The sequence below is a fragment of the Camelina sativa genome, chromosome 5 (genome assembly GCF_000633955.1).
Source record: "Camelina sativa cultivar DH55 chromosome 5, Cs, whole genome shotgun sequence".
Lineage (NCBI taxonomy): Eukaryota > Viridiplantae > Streptophyta > Magnoliopsida > Brassicales > Brassicaceae > Camelina > Camelina sativa.
This window is the reverse complement of record NC_025689.1, coordinates 18,829,810-18,843,763: the sequence shown is the minus strand read 5'-3', so window position 1 is coordinate 18,843,763 and position 13,954 is coordinate 18,829,810. Positions and strand designations below refer to the sequence as shown.

General features: G+C 37.7%; 1 pseudogene; it reads left to right on the top strand.

Annotated features, from left to right (window-relative positions):
* On the top strand, positions 10,334 to 13,648 carry LOC104789383 (annotated as a pseudogene).

Genomic DNA, 13,954 nt, shown 5'->3' with positions numbered 1-13,954 from the left:
CCCTCAGGAGAACCCCCATCTCCTCATGAGTTGTTCAAGACCCCCCGTCCCTTTAGCAAACGATCATAACGTCTATAAGCATTTCTCTAACCGAGACCACCCCCGTGATCCGCGTAGAACATCTCAATGTCCTACCAACACCATAATCTCTCCCAGAATATCATCACAGTCATGGCCACCCCCAGGCCTCACTCAAAACATCTCAACCACTTTGGATGTTCCCCCGCAGCCTTTCCAAAAAATGGACAAGTTCTACTTCCCAAAAAAATTTCCATTTTTAGAAACCATCCATTTATGGAAACTTTCCACTTATAGAAAGTTCTATTTCAGGAAACTATCCTCAACACCACCGCTTCATGGAAATTTCGTACTCCGAACACCATGTCATGTTGTTAAACAGTGGCACTTCAGCCACCTTGGACAAAGTAAGTGTCCAACTTAACTTCTCGGAAATCCCTTTCCAACACATCCACTTTCACAAATTACTGCCAACGGTATTTCCTGAGACCGGCGTGATCCACCAATTTCCAACAACTTGTCAATAGCTAACTGCACCTCCCATACAGAAGCTAAAAACACTACACAACTAACAACACATAAAACAACTTACCGTGGAATCTCATTGAAGGCTCGAAGAGGATGATACTAGGACTGCATACCACATGAAAATTGACTAACTACTCATAATCAATTTCATCACACAACATCATGCATCCAACAATAGGAAAATAATTCAACCAATTAAATATCCTTAAACCACTCTAAACCATCCAAGAACAGTAAAGGCTCTGATACCAAACTGAAACAACCCGACACGTTTTTTTTTTATAATAAATACAATACATAATTAAGCATTCCATACTACTTAATTAACCAACCCAAACCACAACTCATCATTAAACCAGCAATAACCATTAGGCACAGCGGAAACATACCAATAATACAAAACCAATACACATCAATACAATAACACTCCTAACCATCCTATCCAACAACCTAGCATAACTCTATCCAAGGTTCCAACATAAACAATATAACCAACAACACACAAACAAGACCCTAAATCATCCTCCTCCTCATCGCCATGATTCCACGCTACACATTACCTATNAAAACAACTTACCGTGGAATCTCATTGAAGGCTCGAAGAGGATGATACTAGGACTGCATACCACATGAAAATTGACTAACTACTCATAATCAATTTCATCACACAACATCATGCATCCAACAATAGGAAAATAATTCAACCAATTAAATATCCTTAAACCACTCTAAACCATCCAAGAACAGTAAAGGCTCTGATACCAAACTGAAACAACCCGACACGTTTTTTTTTTATAATAAATACAATACATAATTAAGCATTCCATACTACTTAATTAACCAACCCAAACCACAACTCATCATTAAACCAGCAATAACCATTAGGCACAGCGGAAACATACCAATAATACAAAACCAATACACATCAATACAATAACACTCCTAACCATCCTATCCAACAACCTAGCATAACTCTATCCAAGGTTCCAACATAAACAATATAACCAACAACACACAAACAAGACCCTAAATCATCCTCCTCCTCATCGCCATGATTCCACGCTACACATTACCTATACCACAAACACAATGAGATACGTGAGTATTACCAGAAATACCCAGTGAGACGATCCTCCCATCTACAAGCTATACACACAAGCAAATTGAGAGTAAAACCACAAATAAAACATAACAAACCAGTCATTGCACAATTCACCCAATAATACATTCACCACACCTACATATCATCACACGAAACAAGTCATACAACCCAATCACCCAGATAAGCTCATGGTCACGCATCACCTTATCAAGCTGATTCTAACAACAAATACAACCAGGAGAAATTCTCCTTGCGTCTGAAACAGTCCAGAAACGTCCTACAACAAGTAACACAACCAAAAACAACTTTAAAGCAAAGTGGACATAAACATCAGAAAAGAACAATCTTAAAGACGAAACCCTAAAATAAAAACCAACCGTTAACTATCAAATCCCTCTGGTGAAAAGCTAGTCCGAGACGTCACAAAGCTTTCCACTAAATTTCGTGCCGATCAGAAACGATACGAGACCACGATCTCAGTTACAATTCCCGATGGTCCCAATTCGTGTATGAGAAAACGTGTCTCACAAACTGCCAATAACTCATCGAGTTTTAATCTAAATCCACTTCTGTAAAAAAGGGAATGACGATGAAAGACTTGAGAACAAATCGACCAAATTTCGTTACCTTTGACAATGATTTGATATATCGAAACTGTTTCTTCCCAAACCCTAACGATTCTGCTCCTTCTCCTTTAATCTCCTTCACACCACAACAGGCTCTCTCCTCTCTCTCTATCTCTTTTTTTTTCTCTCAACACAAGTATTGAATAACATCCACGACCAAACAGAGAGAAGAAGCGTCCATATCATTATAAATACATCACTTAGGGTTTCCCAAAACCGGCTCTAAACTGGATTAACTTAAACCAAACCGGATAATTTCATGATTTCACATAAATTGATTGGTTCTTTCACTTTTCTTTGGGACACGGACATTACATATGCAAACATTCTAGGTCAACAGACGTATGCTAATGTGGTCAGAAAGCTGAGGGGGTGTCTGCTAAATTTAACATTCATTCAAAAAAAATATATTTTCTTATTTCATGTGGTACTAATGTTGATTTTTTTAGCATTGATGATTCTTCTAGTTCATAAAAAAAAGTACTAGGGTCACCACAACAGTTTTGTTTTGTACCAACACCACTAGCGATCCCCATTAGTAAAATTTGGAGGAAGGAAAATAATAAAAATTGAAGAACTAACATTTTCACTCAAATTTTGGACGTTAACCATATTATTATGATCTCTCAAATCACGAAATCTACCCCAATTTTCGCATTAGTATTGGCGAAAGCGGAAATGGGACATTTCTATTTGTTACTCATTCATTTAGGGCAAAAAACCAATAATTTGGACTCAAAAGTACAGTACACTACAATAATACCATATTAATTAATTCTGTTGATAAGTAATACAATTACTCAAAGTCCATGTTTTAAAAATCTCCATCTAGCACCGATTACACCCCGTAAAATCGCTAGGCCTACCTTCTGCACCTCAATTAATGACTAATTCCCGCCTAGCATCGATTATGTAATTATGCTTGTCTAATTTGATTTTAATTTGTCTAATCCAATTTCTTTCCACTTACTTTTTTGTATACTGATTATTTTTGAAGCTAAATATAAATTAAATATTTTTTTTGTTATTTAGACATTTAAATTAAGAGTGTGTGATGTTTTACAATAACTATTGTACAAACTTTTAATAAAAATTATAAATTTTTATTTTAAAATTATGTTTTTTATGTGTTTACTATATTTTAGAGACAATACTATAGTTTTATATTTTATTTGATGTTTTTCTTTTAACATAAATAAAATTATATAAATATATATATATATATATTTAGAATTATATATTTTATTTTATTATTAATTTAATAAAATAACTCTAAAATTAATCCCCGTTTAATTTCTAATTTTCTTGTTAGACGTTAGATCCACCCCAACCGTCCAAATAGTGTCTGGCGAGTTCTAAAAGAGGGTCCAAAGTTATACTATTTGTACAAGACATGTGGTAAATGGAAAATAATGCAAAACCCACCAGAGTTCCTTACAGCTCACTGCTTGTCCCCTGTGGTGGGCACTCAATTAAGATTCATGCGCTCTACAAAAAGAAGCAATACCCACTTGGATTAGTTAAATGATTTTTTAAATTAAGGTAACAAAGTAGAGATTTAGGCTACCAGTAATAATTAATGTATGCTTAATAATTGAGTTGTTTTGTCTTTGACAGTACCATCACCAGCTTGACGTGTCCTCTTCTCGGTAAGCAAGGACCTGTCTCCTTTGTCTCTAACCAATCTTTTTATTTTCATTTTTCTTATAAGAAGAAAATTTTATTTTTAGTTCTGAAATCTTTTAAAAACTATAGTCATGTAAAGAAAAACATAACTGATCTTCTTGAGTATAATAATATCCGGGTATCGTCAAAAAAAAAAAATAATAATAATATCCGGGTATCCGTGATCCAAATCCGATCCAATCTAATCTGAACTTTTAAATCCAAACATTTGAATTTAATTAAATTTTCCAAATCTAATCCGGATGTATTTTATATATGCAAATTTATATAAATTATTTGTATCATATTTACGTGTTTTTCATAATAAATAGTTTAATTGTTTACTATAAATATGCCTTGGTACATTTTCAGGTATTTTCTATTGGATTTTGTTCTTTTTTTTTTTTAAAGTTTAAAACTGTCAAAAACCTAGTATTGGGGTAAAGGTTTTCTTATTCATAACGTGGTAAGGCCACAACCTTATATACATGTACACATCCTTGACCTAAATACATATAAGGTAATTACCAAACTAATACATAAGTATAGACTAATTACACAAGAGGACATATCCCACTTAATACCCCCCCCTTTAAGTTGGAGTATGGAGATCACAAATACCCAACTTGCGGAGAAAAGCTTCAAACTCCGTACCACCGAGAGCCGTAGTTAGAATATCCGCCAACTGCAATTTCGTCGGGACATGCAGAGGAGCCACAACACCACGAACTATCTCATCTTTGATAAAATGACAATCCTTTTGAACATGCTTCGTCCGTTCATGAAAAATCGGGTTGCGACTCAAATGTATAGCAAACTGGTTGTCACAATGAAGAGGAATAGGATACGAGCAATCAACCCCAAGAGACTTAAGCAACTCACGCAACCAGAGAACTTCACTAATTGTATCCGGCTATCCGCCATGGCACGATACTCCGCCTCAGTTGAAGATCTGGATATTGTATCCTGTTTGCGTGTCTTCCAAGAGATAGGAGAGCCACCTAACTGTATAAACCAGGCCGTGAGGGAACGACTAGTACGAGGTCACTTAGCATAATCCGCATCACACCAAGCAACCAAACATAGGTCCGAGTCCGCACGCAAGAAAATACCCTGTCCCGGGCGACCCTTAAGATAACATACCGTTCGTATCGCCGCATCCCAATGCTCCGTACGTGGTGCATTCATAAATTGGGATAGAATGTGTATCGCATAAGAAAGTTCTGGACGCGTGACACCAAGATAGATCAACCGACCAACCAAACAACGATAACGAGAAGGATTTGGGAGAAGATTACCAACCGCATGTTGCAACTTATGATTCTGTTCGAGTGGATGAGAAACCGGCTTAGCTCCAAGTAGACCCAGCTCCGAGATTATGTCAAGTGTATACTTGCGCTGACACAAGTACATGCCAGAGGCGTTTCTAGCAACTTCAATCCCCAAAAAATATTTCGAGATCCCGAGATCCTTCATACGAAAACAGGAACTCATGTAATCTTTGAATTCTTGGATAAGAGCCACCGAACTACCAGACACAATCAAATCGTCAACATACACCAGCACATGAAGACGAATGAGACCAGTATCATCAACCACAGTAAACAAAGAATAATCCTTGATAGATTGCGTGAACCCGTATTCAAGAAGAGCACACGAGAGCTTCGCAAACCATCAGCGCGGAGCCTGTTTAAGACCGTAGAGAGACTTATGTAAACGACACACTTGAGTCTTGTCATTCGTCTGAAAACCCGGAGGTAAGCGAATAAACACCTCTTCCATCAAATCCCCATGCAAAAATGCATTATGGACATCCATCTGATGAACCTCCCAATTACGAGAAACCGAGACCTCAAGAAATGATCTCACAGTAACCATCTTACAGACCAGAGCAAAAGTCTCGTCATAGTCGAGTCCCTCAATTTGATGATTACCAAGAACCACCAAACGAGCTTTGTAATGCTCAAGAGACCCATCAGAGTGATACTTCAACGTAAACACCCATTTATAGCCAAAAGCCTTCTTCCCTTCAGGCAATGTCTCAACCGTGAATGTACCATTCTCTTCAAGGGCTTCAATCTCACCACGAACAGCCTCACGCCAATGTTCATTCTCAAAAGCTTCAGCATATGTTTTGAGAATAACACCTTCAGTAATTGCAGCAAGAAAGGCGCGATGAGAATCAGAAAACCGAGAACAATCAACATAATCATCAATAGGATACCATGTAAAATCCACAAAATCACTATTGGAGCCAACATGAGTAGTGTTGGTAACATAATCATGAAGTCGAGTACTGCGTACCTTAGCTCGACAACCTCTTCCCATTTGTATGTCAGAAACATCAAGAGATTGTTCCTCTGTTTCCGAAACAGAGTCAACCGAGAGGATAGTAGACGTATCATCCTCATCCGGTATGATAGAAGCAAGGACCGGTGAAACAGATTCAACAGAGGCAGAAGGAGGAGTCACGATCGGGGAAAACGGCAAAGACTGATCAACAACCGGAGATGGACTGATATTTTCAGTTGGAGCAAAAAGAGAAGGAACAGACGGAGATAGAGGGACATGAGCAAATTCAAAACAATCATCCTCAATAGTTGCCGGGAGTGACAATGGTGGCGAAGACGAGGATGAACCAGTTCGTTGCAGTGTAGAAAACGGGAACTCGTGCTCGAGAAACACAACATCTCGAGATGTCGAAATGATTCCAGTGTCTAGGTTGTAAACCTTCCAACCTTTCTTCCCGAAAGGATAACCAATAAAAACCGAACGATTACTCCGTGATGCAAACTTATCACCACCATGGTTTTGATTATGCACATAACAGAGACAACCAAAAATACGTAAGTGAGTAAGCGGTGGAGAGCGATTATACAAAACCTTGAATGGACTTTTCCCTTTAAGAACAGGATTAGGAGTGTGGTTGATCAAATAACCTGCTGTCAAGACACAAAGGCTCCAAAATTCAACCGGTAGGTGAGCTTGAAAATGAAGAGCCCGAGCAACGTTCAAAATATGTCGATGTTTACGTGCAACACGACCGTTCTGTTGAAGGGTTCCAACACATGATGTCTCATGAATAATGTCGTTATCCTGGAAATAATTGGTGAGACAGAGAAATTCAGAACCATTGTCGCTCCTAATGGTCTTAACCTTGCGGTCAAATTGTCGCTCGACAAGAGAGATAAAATTCCGAAGAGTAGTGGGTGCCTCTGTTTTATTCGGCAACAAATAAATCCATAAAGCTCGAGAGTAATCATCAAGGATGGTGAGGAAATAGCGAGAACCACAAATGGAGGTAGTCCGATTGGGACCCCATAAGTCACAATGAATTAACTGAAAACTCTCTGTTGTTTTATTAATGCTTAACGGAAAAGGATCACGAGATTGTTTTGCACGAATACAAACATCGCAAGACTTAAAATCAAAACCACTACTAATACTAGAATCCGACAACCGCAACAACTCCATCGCTTTAGAGGCAGGATTACCTAATCGCCGATGCCACACATCACTAGACTGCTTCTCCATAGACTGTGCCGTACGCGCGACCTCCAGACCTCGAAAGAAGTAAAGTCCATGTTGCTCCTCACGCGCTCCAATCACCATCTGTGTGATGCGGTCATGGATAACACAAATCTTATCAGACAGCTGAAACAGACAACCACTATCTTTGCTTAACTGCGAGACGGAGATAAGATGACATTGCAATTCATCAACGAAAAAAACGTAATTTAACCGCAGTTGAGAGCCTAAACGAACACTGTCTGTCCGTGTAGTCACGGTAAGTCGACCATCCGGCAGTTTAATGAACATGGGAGCCATATCCCGCACATCCAACAGAAAATCCACATTACCGGTCATATGATTCGAAGCACCAGTATCAATAATTCAAGATTCAATAAAGAACTTACCCGAGAGACGCTCATGAGAATCACCTTTATGTTTGTTAAGAACAGCCCGTAGTGTTTTCCAATCCTGGTCACTCAAACCACTAAAACCAACTCTGTCGGCATCAGTGAGAAAAGTATGAGCAGCAACAGCAGGTTTGGATGTCGTGATCTGATTCACCCGAGCAGGTTCAGTGGTAGAAGACTGTGAGGAAACAAAAGAGTTGCGACGATCATTACTCGAAGCACTCTGTTGTGTCATAGGCTTGGATCACGGACGGTCTCCCCACCACCAAGGATATCCAATTTTCCGAAAACAATTTTCAGCCAGGTGACCACTTCTCCCACAACTCGTGCATACGGCATTAGGATCCTTTAGTTCAACATGTTGCCGTGGGCGAGAAGTCGTATGAACCGTGAAACTAACCCCATCATGGCGCTCTTCCATCATACGACCAGCTCTCTTAGATTCTTCGTCCTGAGCCACAACTTGGTAAGCTTCATCGAGAGAGGGAAGAGGATCTCTGGAAAGTAGAGAGGATTTAACCGCTCCATAAATTCTCATCAAGCCCCATAAAAAATTGATGAAGTTTGTCTTCTTCTCGTTCTTTAGCTATCTCCTCAACGGTCTTAGCTTGCTGGAAATCGGCCAAACTTGTCCAAAGTTTAGTGAGTTTCCCATAATATGCTTCAACCGCTAGACCCCGTTGATGGCAATTTGCAAGTTTAGTTTTGATCCGTTGAACACGTTGTCCATTCTTGACCGAGAAACGCTTTTGTATGTGCATCCACAGGTCATGAGCAATCTCATGGTGAGAAAGTGAGCTACTCTGATCCGGAGCCACCGTCAGCCGAATCCAAGAAACAACCATCGTGTTATTGGCCCACCAATCTTCAATATCTTCAGAGTCATCAGTTGGTTTGAGGATAGATCCATCCGCAAAAGCCAAATTTCTTCCTTGCTCGCAAAGCAAGGGGTAGATTCATCGCCCACTCATCGTAGTTAGAACCACTGAGCTGTGGTTGGGAGATGACAGAACCGGGATTATCACCGGAGGACAGATCATAGGGATCGATCCGACGTCGAGTTGTTTCAGTTCGTGTTCGTGTCTCTTTCACGGTCGAGGAGTCATCCGTGACATCAGTGCCAGAAAGTATACCCGACATCAGAAAAGTATATCGATGAGAGTAGATCGAAAATACTAAGGTCAAGGAAAGAGATCAAAGAAAAACAGAGGAAGCACAGAGGATCGTATAGCCTAAAAATTTAGGTTAAGCTCTAATACCATGTCAAAAACCTAGTATTGAGGTATAGGTTTTCTTATTCATAACGTGGTAAGGCCACAACCTTATATACATGTACACATCCTTGACCTAAATACATATAAGGTAATTAACCAAACTAATACACAAGTATAGACTAATTACACAAGAGGACATATCCCACTTAATAAAAACTATTTTAGTCTTATTTTATTAATATTATGAATTCGATATTCGACCGCAAATATCTATTAATATTGGCAAATCTGAATCCATGTTGTTTCAGAGATCCGGATCTAGATACCCAAAAATTCAAACTATCCGATTTGTGGCTACTCCTACTACCAATAATACAAATGTTACAAGTACAACCAATACATAAATTTGCACCCAACCAGCAATGAAAGTAATCAATACTGTGTATATCTAAGAAGATGGCCCTGACTTGGCATACATATTTTCCAAACAATTTTTACACTTTATTTAATCATTAAGAAAATATATTTTTTTCTCCCATTTTTCATGTCTTTTGTTTTTATTTACTTGTTTCTCCGAGAAATATGGGCCTTATGATTAGTGCTTTAGTTTTGATCAAAAAAAAAAAAATGATTAGTGCTTAGTTATAGTTGCAAGATTTTTTCTGTAGCTTATGAATTTTCTTATTAGGCAAAAATTATTATGTTACATACATATTTTTAAAAATTTCTGTTTTAACAAACTGTGTCATGTTTCAAAACATTAATCTGGCTTGACTTCCAATCCGATTTTACCATATCAATTATATTAAACGAGAAGTGAAAACGTCCCACATTCAATCTCAGCAAAATTTTACCATTATACCATTAATGAAATTGCCCTTTACGTTAAAATATTTTGCCCCTGGACGTAAAATTACCTATTTTCGCATTAAAAATAAATCAAAAATTGGTTTAGAAATAATCTAATTGCATAAAAAGTTAATTGCACAAATAGAATTTGCTAATTTAATCCCTAAATTTCCCGGAAAACACCCTTTTTACAACTAAGGTTCTGTTTTATACTACAAATTCTACAAATTTGATATAATTAATGGGCTTAGATTGTAGATCGACGTTAATCTAAAAATTAATGGGCTTCTGCAGGGAAAAAAACCCGACGACAATACACCTTCTTACTAGAAACCCTAAAAAGATAGGTCATTTACAACTATAAATACAATCATATTGTTTGTTTTCACCATAACGCAACAAAGAGACAAAAAAAAAATAGGGTTTTATTTATAGGGTTTTACTTTTAGGGTTTTATTTTTTTTCTCGGCTTTGTATCGTTTATCAGCATTGTTATTCCTTCATCGTAACATACGTATCTAAAATTCTAAATCCATCAACTTTTATATATATATAGGTTGGACGAATCAGAAGCCACAAGAGTTTTTCAAAGAAGAAGCTCAGTTAGCAGCAGCAGCTTCAATGGCGGATTCAACAATCTTAACAACGTTCGTAGACCTGCAGTCTCATTCTTAGAGTCACATCCTTAAGCTCGAAGATTTTCTCGGTAATTCTTCTTCGATGGTTCGTTACTCAGACAACAGTCAAACCGAAACACAAGACTCTTCCCTCACTAAAATCTACGATCCACGTCACAACCACAACCACAACCACAACCAAACCGGCTTCTATTCCGATCACCACGATTTCAAAACCATGGCCGGTTTTCAAACCGCTTTCTCTACAAACTCCGGTTCTGAAGTCGATGACTCATCTCGCTAGAGAGTATTTGGGTCACGTTGTTGAATCTTCTTCCGGACCGGTCCGGACCGGACTTAGGGTTTCACAGTGGATCTAATAACACCAACACCACTGGCGGAGCTTTGTCACTTGCGGTTAACGTTAACAACAGTACTAATCAGCATCGTAATGATAATGAGATTACTAATCATCATTACCGTGGTGGTGGTGAGAGAAACAACAACAACAACGAGAAGACAGAATCTAAGAAAGAGAAGCCAATCGTGGCTGTTGAAACATCGGATTGTTCTAACAAGAAAATCACTGATACGTTTGGACAAAGGACTTCGATTTACAGAGGTGTTACTCGGTAAGTTCATTCTATTATGACAAGAAGAATCCAAGGCAGTTTTGTTGTGATTAAGGAATTAATTAATTAAACTATTTTGTGTTATTTGACATTTGGTCAAAGACTTGAAGGTTATTATTACTATTAGTTTAAGTGCAAAAGTACTAATGTAATATTATTTGATTGATTGATATGCAGACATAGATGGACGGGAAGATATGAAGCTCATCTATGGGATAATAGTTGTAGGAGAGAAGGTCAGGCCAGGTAAGTTTCATTAAGATTGTACCTTTGTTCTTTTCACATTATAGTTAAATCGGGTTTTGTAGTGCAGAACTAGAGATGATGAGAGAAAGATTTGCGAAGCTATTGCTTGGTGAAGATATGTCAGGAAGTGGGAAAGGAGTTTGTACAGCTGTTACTGTCTCAAATTCCATAAACCAATCTTTATGGTTTGTCTTCTTCTTCTCCTACTCCTCTCATATATGCTCTGTTTTTGAAACAGAGTATTTATAGTGTAGCGTGTATCTGTTGTGTTGTTGCAGCGACTGTGTTTGGACAGAGTTTAAGGTTACAACCATTGAGTACAGAGAAGAAAGAGTTGTGGAAGCGAGAGATGAATTGTTTTATGTCTATTTGAAGTCTATAAAAAAGTTCGTCTCTCTTTGGTTTTGGTACAATGAAACAGTTTTTTTTTTGTTTATTAAATGCAGTTTCAGAGAAAACAAAAATACGCATAAACGTTGGTGTTATTTCCCCTTATAAGGCTCAAGTAAGTGCAATCCAAGAAAAGATTCATGAAACATGTAGAGGTGATGCAGGTGGACTCTTCTCTGTGAGGGTTCGCACTGTGGATGCGTTTCAAGGTGGCGAAGAGGATATTATAATAGTTTCAACTGTTAGGTCCAACGGTGTTGGAAGGGTTGGATTCCTTGCAGACCGCCGAAGAGCAAATGTATTACTCACTCGAGCAAGGTAATTTTGGCATATCTCATTTCTTTGGTTATTGCAAGTGAATGTGTCTATATTATTATTTGTGTTTTTCTATAGGTTCTGTTTATGGATACTTGGAAATGAGGCAACTTTGATGAATAGTAAATCTGTGTGGAGGAATCTGGTAAAAGACGCAAAGGAACGTGGCTGTTTCCATAGTGCCGGAGAAGACGAGTCATTAGCGCAGGCTATTGCTTGTGCGAACATTGAGTTTAACCAGCTTGACAATTCAAAATGGAAGGTAATTATTTGATTTGTGTTCTTTTGGTTCATTCTCATTCTTTGAGACTTGACTTTACGCATGTGAAACAGCTTTGCTTCAGCGACGAGTTCAAGAAATATGTGGGAGAAATCAAGAACCCGGAGATTTACAGGAAGATAAAGAATTTCTTAGAAAGGATATTTCAAGGTTGGCTTAATGAAGAAGAGACGGAGAGAGACAATCTGGTTTCTTCCTTGCAGCTGTTAAAACAAAGCAAGATCGACAACATTCTAAGGCTCTCTTGGTACTAATGTTGAGGTAAGAAGTCAAAGATATGACTTCATCAAGACTATCTTAATTTTGACAACAGATCATACACTAAAACCTCGGTATTTTGTTGTTTAAATTCTAGATAACAGAAAAAAGCTACGATCTGATATTCTCATGAGTCTTCCCGCTTTGAGAAAGCTCGATAACATGCTAATGGTAAGTAAAAGACTTGAATTAGACAGATTATATAACCAAGATTCAAGATTGCCAACATGATTGGTTTGGCTTTGTAGGAAATATTGGATAGTTTCACAGATAATGAGTTCTGGTACGTTGAAAGAGGAAGCTCATCTATGAACTCGAGTGGTGGTGGTAGATATACAGGAACGTTTAGGAAAGTGGTGGTTCAACGGAAAGATGAGAAATTGTGGCTTCCGGTGCCATGTGTTCCTGCTGAAGGTTTATCGGAAGAAGAAAGAAAGCATTTGCGTCACAAACGCGATTGTGCCAGTCAGATACATAAAGCAGCATTGGCCATTAACGATTCTACTCTTAATGACATGGCTATTCCTGATTCTTATCTTACCACTCTTCCAAAGGTATATATACACATATATGATTAGGGGAAATATAAAAAGATAACTATTATTGCGACTAATATAGAAAGTGTTGAAACCAAATCGGTGTTGTTGTGGACAGAGTGGGAAAGCAAGTGTAGGAGATGTGATATACAAGCACCTATGCACAGATGAGAAGTTTTATCCTGACCAGCTTCTCGACATCTTGAAGATCACATCGGAGCATGAGGCGCTTGTGCTGGCCGACAATATATATTTTTATTTGATTTCACTATTTCTTGAAACCAAGATTGCATTTTGATTTTTGAGTTTATTTGTTATCTCATGTAAGTGATATACATTAGATCGTAAAAACGGGGTTTGTTTGATGTTTATAAGTGGGTTTTGAGAAGTATATAGTAGTAGAGTGAAGTATAGTAGGACAAAGATTAACTTTAAGTCCCTAAACCAAATTATGTTTTACCACATTTTATCTTTTTATGTAATTTGTAATTAAGATTTTAATTGTATCATTCTTTTTTTTTTACCTCAGTTGTATCGTTCTTTAAACCAACAAAAGCAATAAAATAACATGTAAATATTTTGGTTTCGTATGTGCGTGAGTTACTTAGTCGTATATGCTTTATTATTTTCTTATGAGAAGTAGTAATTGATGATTTACACAAAAGAAAAGTTATCAAAAATACCCATTATTAAATCTTAATTTTTTGTTCATACGATACAAATGTAAATAAGCTTTCTTTTTTTTTTTTTTTTTTTTT